The sequence below is a fragment of the Mustela lutreola genome, chromosome 4, assembly GCF_030435805.1.
Source record: "Mustela lutreola isolate mMusLut2 chromosome 4, mMusLut2.pri, whole genome shotgun sequence".
NCBI lineage: Eukaryota > Metazoa > Chordata > Mammalia > Carnivora > Mustelidae > Mustela > Mustela lutreola.
In genome coordinates, this window is record NC_081293.1 from 160474185 (window position 1) to 160488697 (window position 14513).

At 44.4% G+C, this 14513-nt stretch overlaps 1 long non-coding RNA gene across 1 annotated transcript in view; it reads right to left on the reverse strand.

Annotated features, from left to right (window-relative positions):
* Positions 1-14513, reverse strand: part of LOC131830421 (uncharacterized) — a 72403-nt gene continuing 57890 nt past the window's right edge. Inside the window, exons 3-4 of the long non-coding RNA XR_009353149.1 lie at positions 2072-2307; positions 1-1520 (exon numbers count right to left, since the gene is read on the reverse strand). This is a non-coding gene — a long non-coding RNA (uncharacterized LOC131830421). The remainder of the gene's footprint in view (positions 1521-2071; positions 2308-14513) is intronic.

A 14513-nucleotide genomic window follows, 5' to 3' on the forward strand; every position in this document is an offset into this window, starting at 1 on the left:
TTCAGTTAAAAAACATGAACATTGATAAAAAGTCTATAGCTTTATTTAACACCCCACTTGTAGAGATTAGCTGGCATCTATTAAATAGCTAAGAACTTCGTTAGCTTTAACTAAGCATCAAACGAGGAATGAACCCAGTAATCAGGAGGGCTGAAGTGGGAGCATGAAGAGAAGTGCATTCGGAGACCTATTTTAAAGGAGCCTGTGAGCAAGAGCCAAACCCTTTTGCACACGGGATCTCACTGCCCTCCCCCTGCTCCCAGAGGTGGCGATTATGTGTCCCTGTTTGGCACAGGTCTGAAGCGGGCCCTGGCTGGGAGGCAGCTGGCGCTGGCCCAGGCATGAGTTCGTGCCTCCCCTTCTGGGCCCCACTTCCAGCAGGTCACCCGGGTCTGTGTTGTCACCTTGAAACATTCGAGAGAGTTGTGAGCTCCAGAAGGTGAGACGTGTGGGGCTGGGGGCAGGGAGGGCCAGCCCTGGAGGGTGGCTGGAGAGCTTTTGACAGGCCAGACCAGAGCCCAGGGTCCTATTCCTGACAACACGAGCCCCCAGGCAGGCGCCGAGTGGATAAGAGTGTAGACAGTGAGGCCGGCCGTGACGCTTGCCAGCACCTGCAGATAGCAGGCGAATAATTGGCACATGTTTAAAAAAAAATTAAAAAGCTATTGGATGGGAGTATTTTCTAACAGCGTCTGGCGGGAGTGCCTGGGAGGAATTTAATCAGCAAGAGTTGTTTAAACGGGGCTTCGCACACAGGCCCTGGCGAGGCTCGTAATGAACTCCGTATCATGTGCCACTCCTGTCTGCTGGGGACATTCAATTTGTTAATTCTGCAGCTGGTGAGAGAGGTCAGATAGGAAAGTGACGATTGTTTTCTGACGTTCCAGCCCCTGCTCACATCTTTCTAATTAATCCTTTTAGGAGCCACGGGTAGATTAAGAAGGAGAAAAGGTGCGGGAAGCCAGCGTGAGAGAAATTGATGGAACGACAGCGCTGCCCTTCTCTCCCCCAGTGGGACGGGATGCTGGGCGCAGGGGCGGGGAGAGGACCAGCACTGCCTGGACTGCCGCCCGCTGCTCTCTTCCCACTCAAAGGGAAATCAGATGCTACAAAGAGATGGAACCCACGGGGCCTTCAGATAGTTTCCTGCAGTGACTGTGCGTTTGAAACAAGGGTCACAGAAGGAAGGGCCCTTGGTCTCCGTCACTGGGTCCTGGACGGACCAGAGCCAGCAGAGGCCTCGGAGGTATACAGCTTCCTAAGCAGAGTGGGCAGCTATCCAGGGTGGGAGTGTAACCTGCAGCTGAAGACCCACAGTCACTGGAATGTTCTAAGAATGTCTCCTGGGCACCAGAGGACCCAGTTAGGTGTCTCCACACCCAAGTACAGGTTGTTCTTGCTTGCCTGTGAGGAGAAGCTGCTGGTGTGTACTCCTCTTCTGTCTGTCCTTCCAGATCTATTTCCCCTCTTCTCCACCCTGCAAGCAGAGCTCTGCAGACACATCCATGGAGTCCTGGTCCCTGGGAGGAGGAGCACGGAGGTTGCCTCAGGGTGGCTGGGTCAGGCCAGGGAGGCCTGTGGCTCTCAGTCCCTCACCTTACAGGCTGTGCACCCTCTCTCCTACTGCTCACAGCTATGCTGCTCCCAGCCCGGGATCCTGCACTTCTCCTTCCCCTCAACCTACCCGTAGCTTTATAATCCGTATCTCTGTAAATACACATCCCTCAGATTGTCCTAACAGGGCCCTTCCTGCCGCCCCACTTGCATGGGACATTGACACTAGAGCCTGACGGGTAAGTCAAACTTGAGCTTGCATCGACCTTCTTCTCACGTAAGGACAACAGAGAGTTCCTTCCCTCTCTAAGCCTGGGTTAACATCTGTAAAATGGGAACAGTGATACCAACCCACCACGTTGTGAAACAACCTGAATCAAACACCTGCTGCTTTTTCAATGCCCATTTCTTTACTTATAAAAACCTCAAGTTTAGGAGAACCACAAAGCAGCAAAGTGTATGAAATAAAAGAACACAAGGAACACTTGAGTCGTGATCAAACCCAAGATTTACGTACTTCTGCCAGTGTGCCTCCAGCCAGGGAGTGCGATCTGACCCAGGATTCCTCTGTCCTGGTTGAAGGAGAGCCTTGCTCAGAGCTGTCCACTCATAGCAGGCTTTGGGCATGGAGCAGGGATGTCCCCTCTCCACCCCATAGGCTTCTTGAGTCATCAGGGCTTCCATTCACACTGATATGTACATTCTGCCAATAATTCCTGGGTCACCCCCGTGTGCCAGGCTCTGTGCTAGGTCCTAGGGAATGAAACATGAATCAGACACAGCACCAGACCTCAAGATGCTCACAACCAAGTGGTTAATAGGTCCTAAATTGTTAACTTTGGTTAAATGCCTTCAAGCACAAAAGCGAAAATGATTAATTCTGCTGTGTGTGTGTATGTGTGAAGGGCCTAAGAAGTCTCCTCCAGGCCCTTGCGAGATGAGCTTCCCAGAGAACAGAGAAGAGCTCTGCAGGCAGAGGCAGCAGCACGTGCAAAGGCTTGGAGGCAGGAGAGTACACGGGGATCCTTGTTCCACAGTGGCTGGAGGACCCTCTATGTCCCAAGAGTAGAGAGATTGTCCTGGAAATAAAGTTCAGCTTGGAAGCAAGGAGGACCTAAAAACCAATCTGAGAGATCTGGCTTTGATTTAAGAGACAAAGGAGAAGTAGCAAAAATTCTTCATCCTAAGCATTTTGGAAAGAAAACTCTGGCATAAACTCTGCGCATTTTTTGTAACCAACTGCCTTCAGACAGGAAGGCCCTGTTCTGCTGCCTAGGCAGAAAATGGATTCACCACGACCACCACTGAGACTTGCCTTTTCCCTGGCTGCCCCCAGCACGATGTGCTGTGCCCAGACTCTTGCACTAAGACAAACCTTTAGGGGCCCCCACAAGCCATCCCCTTGAAGTCCGTCCACCTCCCCTGTGATGGCCATGGGGTGGGACAGACTCACATCACTTATGCAGCTCGCTGGCCAGAGATCACACCCCGAGCTGGGGGTCAACTGAGAACCACCCCCCACCACCCTCCTCCTGGAGATGCAGATTAATCTGCCAGAAGCATTTACAAATTACAGGAAAAATCATAGACTTTGAGCAGTTTTTGTTTAGACTGTCCTGCAAAAATTCCCTCAGGCAAGGAAATGATAAGGGCCTGACAACTTGCTTGACATGTGGGAGAAGGAAAATCCAGAGAGAGCAAACATAACTGAGTACATCCATGAAATGGGCATTTTGAAAGGCCTTCAACACTCTTTTCTAAGGAGAACATTCCACATTCTCAGGCCATGTGTATTGAAACAATTTTCCAAATAATTTGGTACCCCAAGCGCTTTTGGCAAAAGCATCCAGATACCGGAAACAACGGCAGGAATATTCAACTTGAAATTTAGAACACATTCATAATAATCACACCTGAAATAGTCGCTACCAGACAGTGAACTTCTTCAGGGCACAACTGCTAACTGTAATGGTCTTGAATTTCAGAGTGTGATTTTCCTCTCTGAGTTACAGAACTGTGAGCAAATTATTTTAATCCCTTGAGCCCTTTTTCTCCATCAGTAATAGACGGCCCACATTTTGGCATGGTGAAGACACTGTCCATAACAAGACCTGACAGGGAGTAGGCATTAAATAAGTGCTGACTGGAGGGGTGGATGGATGGAAGGACTTACGGACAGCCTGACAGATGGAGACCTAGGTGTTTTGATACATGATTCCAATCATGACACTGTTGGAAACTCTGCATTTTGGAACCACATCTAAGCATTTTGTAGCTCTTAGTTAAGCATAATTTCTAAACTAGGATGTAAACTGGGGTCTCTGTCTTGCCTGTGCAGATTATTGCACATAAAAAGACATGCTGAGGGTGGAGAGAGGGGAGGTGGGGGTCAATTACCTCTTTATCAGGTGTAAGGACAGCACATTCTTCCATTCATTAGCACCCACTTGTGCCTGCCAAGAGAAAGCCAATCAGCTGCCATTTGCCTGGGGCACAAATAGAAGAGGTGACCCAGAGACAGAAGATTGGGTGCAGCAGTAGAGAGAGCCAAAGAAGAAAGTCAGGATCTGCCGACTGCCAGGAAGGGGCTAGCTCTCCTGGCCTCAGTGATACAAAGATGGGACCCCCACCGGCCCTTGCAGAGTACTCCAAAGAAGCTGACAAATCATTCAGGTTCCTACTAATCATCATAAAGTTGCTTTGGAAGGCAATGAAGTTCTTCCCTGAAGTGGCAGAGAAGCAAATCTACCCAATGTCCTGGTCAGGCAAGCAATGTGATTGTTTTAAGCAAGGAGTCATCGTCTCCAGGGCCCGTGGGTGGAAGAGTGAAGCAAGAGAAATAAGATGGGGAGGGAACCACTGGCCTAAACACAGAGGATTCCAGTCTATCAGGATTGCCATTTTTTCAAATAAGTCTGAAATTTGGGTATATATGTGATATCTCCCAATTTTACTTTTTTTATTTTTATTTTTTAAAGATTTTATTTATTTATTTGACAGACAGCGATCACAAGTAGGCAGAGAGGCAGGCAGAGAGAGAGGAGAAAGCAGGCTCCCGGCTGAGCAGAGAGCCCGATGCGGGACTTGATTCTAGGACCCTGGGATCACGACCCGAGCCGTAGGCAGAGGCCTTAACCCACCGAGCCACCCAGGTGCCCCAAATCTCCCAATTTTAAATGTGGACTATGGACTCGAAATTTACCAAGACACTGTGTAGTCAAATAAAACATGTCCGAAGGCCTTCAGTGGCCATCAGACTGACAAGCAGGGTCTCAATTGAATCCCAGATCCAGGCATGAGACCAGGGTGGTATGAGGGGTCAAAGCCAGATTCAATACCAAGAATCATAGTGGAAGATGGCAGGCACCAGGTAAAAAGAACAGCACGATCAGGAGCCAAGTTTGGAATTAGCAATGCCCATGAGAGAGTGGGTGATGAAGTCTTGAGGGGAGGTTTTGTAAGGGATGACTTAATTCTGGCATATCCTAGCTGGCAAGAAGCTGTGACCACACTACACGTTTCCATTTCTGGTTACCCTTCAGATTCACTGCACTGTGTATAAGAGGGCAATGGTAGTAATTACATTGTAGTGATATCATTATAAACAATGTAACAATGATCCTTATTATGTATTTACATTTTACTGTTTTTCTATTTTCTGAAAATACATATTCAGGAGTGAAATCATTATTGCATTTGACTTCTACCTTAAATTGATTTCCAAAAGGGCAGAATTTACTAAATACTTAACACTGTACATTTATTCACTTGTCAAGCTTCCTTATGTTTTCTAGCTCTCTTGTGATTAGTTTGGGGTCATATGACTAGTTCTGGCCAATGGGTTTTGAACAGAAATGACACACATCCAAGATACTTAAGGGAGGCTATGTTTTCTACACCTCCTTTTCCATCTGTCAGGTGATGCTGAAAGCCATACATTGAGCTAGTACTATAGACCCCTGAGTCACCAGATGGAGAAGAGCCACAACAACCAGCCATTGGGTTTTGCAAAAGTGAGAAACAAGCTTTTGTGTGAAGCCACTGAGATTTTCTTTTCTTTTCTTTTCTCTTTTTTGGAGAGAGAGAGAGAGCACAAGCAGGCATGGGGCAGAGGAAGAAGCAGGCTCTCTGCTGAGCAAGGAGCCTGACACAGGACTCAATCCCAGGACCCCAGGCAGACACTTAACTGACTGAGCCACCCAGGCATCCCAAGCCACTGAGATTTCCAAGTTACTTGTTAGAGCAGCATGCATAATCATCCTGATTAATATATACCACTTTCTAATGCCATCAGTAACCAGTGTAAATACCATTTCTACTGTGTCTCTAACATTTGGTATCACCATTAAAAAACATTTATTTTAGCTTATTTAAGAGATGAAGTATTATTTCTCACTTTTGTTTAATTTTGCATTTCTGAGATCATTTGTAAGGTTGAATACATGTCATGTTTATTCACTTGTTATAATTCCTATTCTTATTCTGGGAATTATTAACCATTTCACATAACCTAAGTGTGTTGATTTTAATGCTTTATTTTTTAAAGTCTAGATTGAGCCCCTTGTATGATACATTGTCTTTATCAATAAAATTGATTGAACCTATTTTCCAGTGTGTTTTTTGTCTTTTTATTTTGTTTTTAATTTTAAGGGCAGTTAAAATTGTTTGAGTGAAATCAATCATACTTTATACCTGTGAACTTTTTCTATTAATTTCTTAAACTTAAAAATCCTTCCTCCACGAAAGGTCTAATCAATATTTAACTCACATTTTTAACTTTTTGTAATATTTTAAAATAAACTCATCTTGAATTTATTTTGGCTTATAATAAAAAATGATGACCTAAATAGTATTTAGTTACAAAAGCCAATAGGTTACCCCACATATTTATATGTAATGTTGATCCTTTTTCCAAATTAATTTATAATGCCTATTTTATCAAATATTTAATGTAAATATAAAAGACTATTTCTCTGTTATCCTATTCCATTATTGTATTTACTCCTGAATCAGTGCCACAAAGTTTAAATTATTATAACTTTACACTGTGACATAATGACTGGCACCACCCTCTGCTCTCATGCTCACCTTTTTCAGAATCATCTTTCGTATTCCTGGTTGAGCTCTTTTGTCATGTGAGACTTTGAATTAATTTTTATCATATTCCCTGCAAAATATCCAGTATATATACTTCATGGGAATTTTATGTTGGCAGCGTATTCATGGACAAAGATGAAATATTCATGATATGTGATCTCTTGTTTCAGAATTCAGTACATCTTTTAAAAAAAAGAATATAGTATGTCTTGCTATTTGCTAAGTCATCTTTTGTACCTCTTTATATCATTTTGTAATTCTATTTATATAAAGAGAAGTTTAAACAAATGTATATTTAAATAATGATATAAATAAAACTAAATGCATTTGAAGGAGAGAGAATTTCAACAGTATGGCTGAGCACATTCTGGAGAGAAATGGAGGATCAGCCTCAGATTCTGGCACTTTCACTGATGCCATCCTTTCAAGGTGCTGGGTGTTATGCTTGGTTTATGTTAACTATACAAGATTTTAGCCAAGAGCTCAGTTTGTGGTCTCACTCCCATGTGAAAGGTGGTTCCACCTGCGTTCCCAAGCACCTATGATTAAGTTTATTACATAGTTTGTATTTTTTGTTTACTATGTAGTTTATATTTCTTTTGTTATCATGAAATCTCTCATAATAAGATCTTGTCTCTAGGGACATCTGGGTGGTTCAGTCAGTTAAGTCAGTTCAGTCAGTTGCCTTCGGCTCAGGTCATGATCCTGGGGTCCTGGGATCAAGTCCCACATCAGGTTCTCTGCTCAGCAGGGAATCGGCTTCTCCTTCTCCCTCTGTCCCTCCCCACTGCTTGTGCTCTCTCTCTCAAATAAATAAAGAAAATCTTTGTTAAAAAAATAGATCGGGCGCCTGGGTGGCTCAGTGGGTTAAAGCCACTGCCTTCAGCTCAGGTCATGGTCTCAGGGTCCTGGGATCGAGTCCCACATCGGGCTCTCTGCTCAGCAAGGAGCCTGCTTCCCCCCCCCCCCTGCTTCTCTCTCTCTCTGCCTGCCTCTCCATCTACTTGTGATCTTTCTCTGTCAAATAAATAAATAAAATCTTCAAAAAAAAAAAAAGATCTTGTCTCTTTCTTAATAATCTTTACCTTTTCTTATAAGAGAAAAAGTTGTTCTTTATATAAAACTCATAAACATAGGTTATCAACAAGAAAATTAAATATTAGTAGAAAAATGGCATACTAGGAAGCTAAAGGCTCTCATTCCCCCATAGAAACATTTTTTTAAAAAATAACTAGTGAGTAGCTAAAGTAACTTTATACAAGTTCTGGAAAACTATCAAAGGTTGACAGCAATCAAACAAATCAACAGTCAAGAAAATCCACATTCAAAACGGTAGGAAGTGACATGTTTACTGATCCTTGTCCCTGATTCCTCACCCCTCCACCCTAGTATAGAACAGTCTTCATCTGTAGCAATCCAGCTCCCACTTCCTTCTCTTGAACCAGAGGGAGCAGAGCAGAACTTATTTGCAATATTTTAACCTGTTTGGGAGCTTCCTGAAGGACTGATGTCTGTTTGCCTAACCTGCAGCTTACTGAGGAAAAGTGGCATAACTTGCATCTCGGGCTGGCAAAAATAGCAAAAGGCAGTGGGCATAGTTCATAAAAGTTGCAGGTACCTGAGCAAGAGATTGCAAACAGAGGAATACAATAAAACATTTAAAGTCCTACGGAGAGGCTGAGGTGAAGCTCTTTGGGAAATTAAGATGTTCAAAAATACTCAATTCTCTGTATATAGAGGGGAATTCAGAAAGCCACATACAGGTCCAGATAAGATACATGCTCACAAAAGATTTATAAAGATCTTAAGCCTTCACCTTCAGTTTATCCTAAGACTCAAAATACGTCCTGCCAGTAAATAGAGGAATTCCCCAGCACAGAGCCAATCTGCAAAGACTGGAGAAGTGATTATTTTATTTTTTAAGATTTTATTTTTAAGTAATCTCTACACCCAACATAAGGCTCAAACTCACAACCCCGAAATCAAGAGTCACATGCTCTACCAGCGGAGCCAGCCAGGTGCCCCAGTAACTATTTTTCAAATACCCAATTTCCAACAAGAAGTAAGTTAAATAAAGTACACAAAGAAAAAGAAAAATATGTCTCTTCAAAGGAACAAAATATATCTCCGGAAACCATCCCTGAGGAAACACGGACATCAGACTTCTAGACAAAGACTTTTTAAAAAAATTATCTCTAAGTGTCCTCAAAGAGTTAAAATACAAAGCACCAGGAACCAAAGGAAATTTTAAAAATGATACTTGAATAAAATGAAAATTTCAAGAAAGAAATCAATAGCAGAAGGAAAACTGAAAAATTCAAGATGTATGGAAATTAAAAATACACTCCTAAACAACAAATGGTTCAAAGAAGAAACCATAAGAAAATTGGAAAATACCTGAGACAAATTAAAATGAAACACCACATGCTAAAACTTATGGAATGCAGTAAAAACTGGAGGGAAATTTCTGCTTGCAAATGCTTACAGTAGGAAAGAAGAAAGATCTTAAATCCATAATCTTTCATTCCATAAAGAACTAGAAAAAAAAAGGAGAAGAAGGGACGCCTGGGTGGCTCAGTTGGTTAAGCAGCTGCCTTCGGCTTGGGTCATGATCCCGGAGTCCTGGGATCGAGTCCCACATCGGGCTCCTTGCTCTGCAGGGAGCCTGCTTCTCCCTCTGACTCTGCCTTCCACTCTGTCTGCCTGTGCTCGCTCTCACTCTCTCTCTTACAAATAAATAAATAAAATCTTTAAAAAAAAAAAAAAAAAAAAAAAAAAAAAAAAAGGAGAAGAAGAACTAACCCAAAAGTAGCAGAAGAAAAGAAATAGTAAAGATTAGGGCAGTGATAAATAAAATAGAGAATAGAAAAGAGATCGAGAAAATCAACAAAACCAATTTGTAGGTTTTTTTAAAATATCAATAAAATGGACAAAGCATTAGCTACACTAAGAAAAAAGAGAGAAGACTCAAGTTACTAAAATCAGAATGGCAGAGGGGACATGACTACTGATGTCACAGAAAGCAAAATATGAACAATTGTATGCTAACAAACCAGATAACCTAGATGAAATGGACAAATCCTTACCAAGAATGAATCACTGAAGAAAGTGTTGGCAATCCCACTACTCATGATCATTCTGGTATCTAACACCCAGATGGATGAATGGACAGAAAGGAGCAAAAATGGAACCTTCCCCATGGAACTTTTTATCAGACCTCTCCAATTAGCAACACTTCATGAACACCTACTGGTTACCATTTACTATCCACAACTGCACTATCCAACATGGTAGCCACTAGTCAAATGTTGCGATTTACATTTAGTTTAGACTAAACTAAAAAAGTCAAACAAAGTAAAAAATCCAGTTAGTCAGTATATTAACTTCCTATTGCTATAACAAATAACCACAGATTCAGCAGCTTAAAACCACACATATTTATTATATTACAGTTCTGTGACAGAAGCCACACAGGCCTAAACTCAGGGTATTAGCAGGACAGCATTCCTTCTGGAGGCTCTAAGGAAGAATCTGTCTCCTTTCTTTTTCCAGCTTAGGGAAGCAGCTTCACATTCTTTGGCTCGTGGTCTCTTCCTCTGTCCTCAAAGCTAGCAGTGTAGTACCTTCAGCTCTCTTTCTCTCTGGCTCTGACTGCTGTGCCGCCTTCTTGTGAAGACTCCTGGGACTACTTTGGGCCTGTCCAGATAACCCAGAATAATCTGCCCATCTCAAGATCCCTAACTTAATCTACTAAACCCTGTTGCCATGCAGTGAAACATAGTCACAGGTTTTGGTGATTAGGATGCAGACATCTTCGGTGGGGGTGTCCGGAGGGCAGACTCTGCCTATCCCACTCCCAAATCTGCAGTAGCCACACATACAGGATGGCACATATCATGGAACATTTCCATCATCCCAGGATATTCTACTGGACAACACTGATGGAAAGTTAAGAATCTTTAACTAGTTACTTAACCTCTTTGTGCTTCGTTTCCACCTCTGCAGAATGTATAGAGTAACAGGACTCAGTGTGGGGCTGTTGTAACGGCAAAGGAATTAACTGTGCTAAGCCTCGCGCAGTACTTACAATGTGCCAGGCACTGCTCCAAGCACTTCACATATTTTACTTCATGTAATCACAACAACCCTATGAAGCAGATGAATGATTATTATTTCCATGTTCTAGATAAGGGAACTGAGACACAAGAGGTCAAGTACCTTGCACGAGACCACGCAGCCAGCGGGAGGCAGCACGCTGCTGTGTATCAAATGCTTCCCATTACGTGGAATTCGACATCAAATCTGCCCGATGACCCTGCAAGGTAAGTCCCACTCCAGACAGGAACACTGAGACTTGGCAAAATAACTAAATAGGATCCATAACTTGCTGAAGTTCACGCACACAGTGTGCACTTGTGGTAAGATGCGAACTCATTGCTCTTTCCACCTCACCTCTGGCATGCAAAGGCACTGAGACTAAGGGCAAGGGCGGTTCCTATATCTCACAGAAGAAAATAAAAACTGTGCCCTTGCAGAATATAAAAGCCATCCTGGCTCCCCACAGGGGCTGATGGTAAGTCAGTGGTGAGCACCAAGGCCAAAACCAGGGGGCCCTGCTGCCTATCCATGGGGTTATGGGGGGAGAGACCCATCGCTCACGCTTCTGAGCCCATAGTGGGGTGCATAGCTTAGCCTCCTCACCAGGATGACAAAGGACAATGGGAAGAGACCAGAATTTGAGGGTGAAAATGATTTCAGAGACTTTTTAATAAAAACATGGGCTTTGAAGTTAGGAAAGAAAACAAGACCCATGGATTGAATGCAGGGCAAGAGCCAGGGCAAGAGTGATGGAGGAGCCCTAATTAAAGAGGAGCTTGGCTGTCTGCTGGAGGCTTCGTGGGCGGCCAGCCACCCCCGCCCGGCTCTCCCCCATGACGCCCTCCCCTGACATTCAGGGACATGCTCTCACCATGATGGATGATTCAAATAGGCTGGGAAAGAGAGCTACGCATGAAAGCAGAGCTCAGGCAGTCTACAGGACAAAACGTCCAACTACCTTGCAAAACACGAGCAATCTCATGCAGAAATCATTTATGTAGCACCTAATCTGTGCCAAGCCTCTCCTAAGCATTTCTTGGCCCATCCCATCTTAACTTATCCCCTACCTCCTCTCTCCATGCTTCTCCTACCCATCCTGAGTTCTGGCCACCCCAAATTCCACTAGGCCCATGCTTTCCCTTATACCTGAAACACCCTCTCCTACCTTGTCTAAAAAACTCCTACCCAGACTTCAAAACCTCAGCTTGAAATGACCTACTCTGGAGAGCCATTTCTGAGCCACAAGCCCTCCTCTGTGCCTTACCCCAGCCTCAAATCATTCTGGATCTTTCTATTTTTATACTTAGGTTGTATTACACAGTATCTACCTGTCCCCGTCAGACCAGCAGCTCCTTGACTCTGAAAGCTGCATCCTGTTTGTCTTTGGATTGTCAGGGCCACAGGGTCTGTGCACTGGTAAGTGAATGGGGGATACAGGGTAAGACGCAGCCACGGCCCGGTAGTGGAGGCATGAGATGCACAGCAGTAACCACACCGCAGGACACAGTTCACTGAAAACATGAACAAGCCACCTAGAGAACTATGGGATTGCAGAGGATGAGCCAATTATCCAAGCCTAGAGGATAAGCAAAGGTTACTTGTGAATGAAGCCATGGAAGGTAAAGCAGAATTTCCTCAAGCATCTCAACTTTCTAGTGCCTTGTGGGACGTCAGGATCTCCGTTTGCCCTCAGTACCAGAAGGGAACAGCTTTGACAGCTGGGATGTACAGTCATTTTGGAAAGTCTGGTCATGTCGGAGTCTGGGGAGGTGGGCAGCCTGGTGCTAGAAGAGAGGGAAGGGACAATCTTCTTTCTCTTCCTGACCCGGCATTGGTTTCTTCCTCCCCATCCTCTCTGTTGAGGTGCGGTAAAGCAATGCAGTGTTAAAAACTAAGCCTCTGGAAACTGAATTCAAAGCCATCTTCTGTCGCGTATGGCCCATGTCCATATCCTATCTGGGATTCATCTGGAGGCAAGATACAAATGGCTACCTCAAAGATACTGCAGGAACGAACTGGCACAGACACACCATATCAGTTAGGTCTCTGAGGAAGCAGAAGCCACTCTAGCCGGAAAGACTGAAAACAGGGAATTATACGAAGACAAAAGCAGCAGGCGGTCTGGAGACCAGGCCTTGAGGAATTTCTCCCTGAATACAAAAAACAAGCCCACCAATGATGCAATCAAGAATATGAGGAATCAGGAGCCTCAGCACCACAACAACCAAGTTCAGACACACTAGCAACTTCAAGGCTGCAAGTCAACCCATGGCCTTTCTTAATGTGAATTTATCTACACAAAGGTAGGAGTGGCCCAGGTCGAAGTTGGGGCAGCCCATGATGACAGGGCTTGGGGCAGGTAACAGTGAGGACCCACAGAACTGTGTGTAAGCCCTGTGGATATGGGTTCTTTAGGTAGGGTCCCAATTGAGATAAGGGGCCACAAGCAGCTTTGGTGAGTAACTAAGTGTAGCTCCAAGTAGGGGAGCAGGGCGATCCTTTCCTACCAGTACAGAACACAGGAAGGACTCCAGGGCACATGGCTCAGATAGGGCACCTTGAGGGAGCAGCTCTTGGAGTCCAGGGAAACAGGGGCTATGCACGAACATCTGTGTCCTTATAAGAGCCCCTGCCACAGTGGCTGAGACATGACCCCACTCTCCGTGGCCTCGTGGGCAGCTGACATCATGAGGGCACACGAAACAGAACAGGAGACAAACTCTCCTCAGGCACTCCCAAGGTCAAAGCCAGATTAAGATCTTTGGAGGCCTCTGCTCTAACACTGTTGTGCCATTCTCACCTGTGTAAATTAAGCCAAAGGCAACAGGAAACAATCGGATCCACCTGTCCAGGGATGCTCGTTCTTCCACTGATGACCCACTGGAGGCTTTGATTTAGTTTTTTTCCCACTGGAGGCTTTTAATACAATATTAAAATCTCTCCCTACCCTCCCACCCCTACCCCATAAAAATCCAAGAGCAGTAACAACTGGCCACTCCAAGAACATGCTTGATAGATTCAGAGAATAAACTGGACAAGACGTTAAGCAGGTATGGAAGACCTATCCATATCAAGAAAAGGGCAGAGGAGATTTAGGCTTATTAAAATTATAGAAAATCTATTAAAAAAAAAAAAAACCAGAGAGGAGAAGGGTCTGGGGAAACCCTGGATTAAACAGTATCGAAATATTATCTGTGACAGTCCAGAGTTTTCCAGAGGCAGTATTTTCCCACCTTGTGAATCAAAAGCGGAGAAATTCAAGATTCTGAGCTGGAATCCTCTCTCCTGTGACCTCCCCAGATGCCCCCAGAAATCCCTCAAAAGCAAAGTCAAAAGATGAGGCTCTGAGGTAACAGGCATATGGCACAGGGCAGCAGGAAATGGGTCTATGGGTCGAGGCCAACCTGCCTTGCTCCCAACCCCCTCAACACTGCTTTTCACAGTCCATTAAGGTCTGGATTCTGGGGACAGCCCTCAGCAAGGAGCCCCAAGGATGAAGACCCTGATCCCTTCAGTGATGTGAAACTGGGCAACACCTGAAAAGAAAATCTGCAGCAGGAAACCAACCCTTCCTTCCATGCTACACCTTCTTCCTCTCTTCCCCTTTCCTCTTCTCTTCCTTTCCCTCATCCCATCCCTCTCTGCCTCCTCCTGCTTTCTTTTTGTTCCTTCCTCTATTCTTCCTTCCATCATCCATGCAACTTACTCAAGCCTTTATTATGCACCTACTATGCCCCAGAAATGCTGTAGGCCCTGGCCAATAC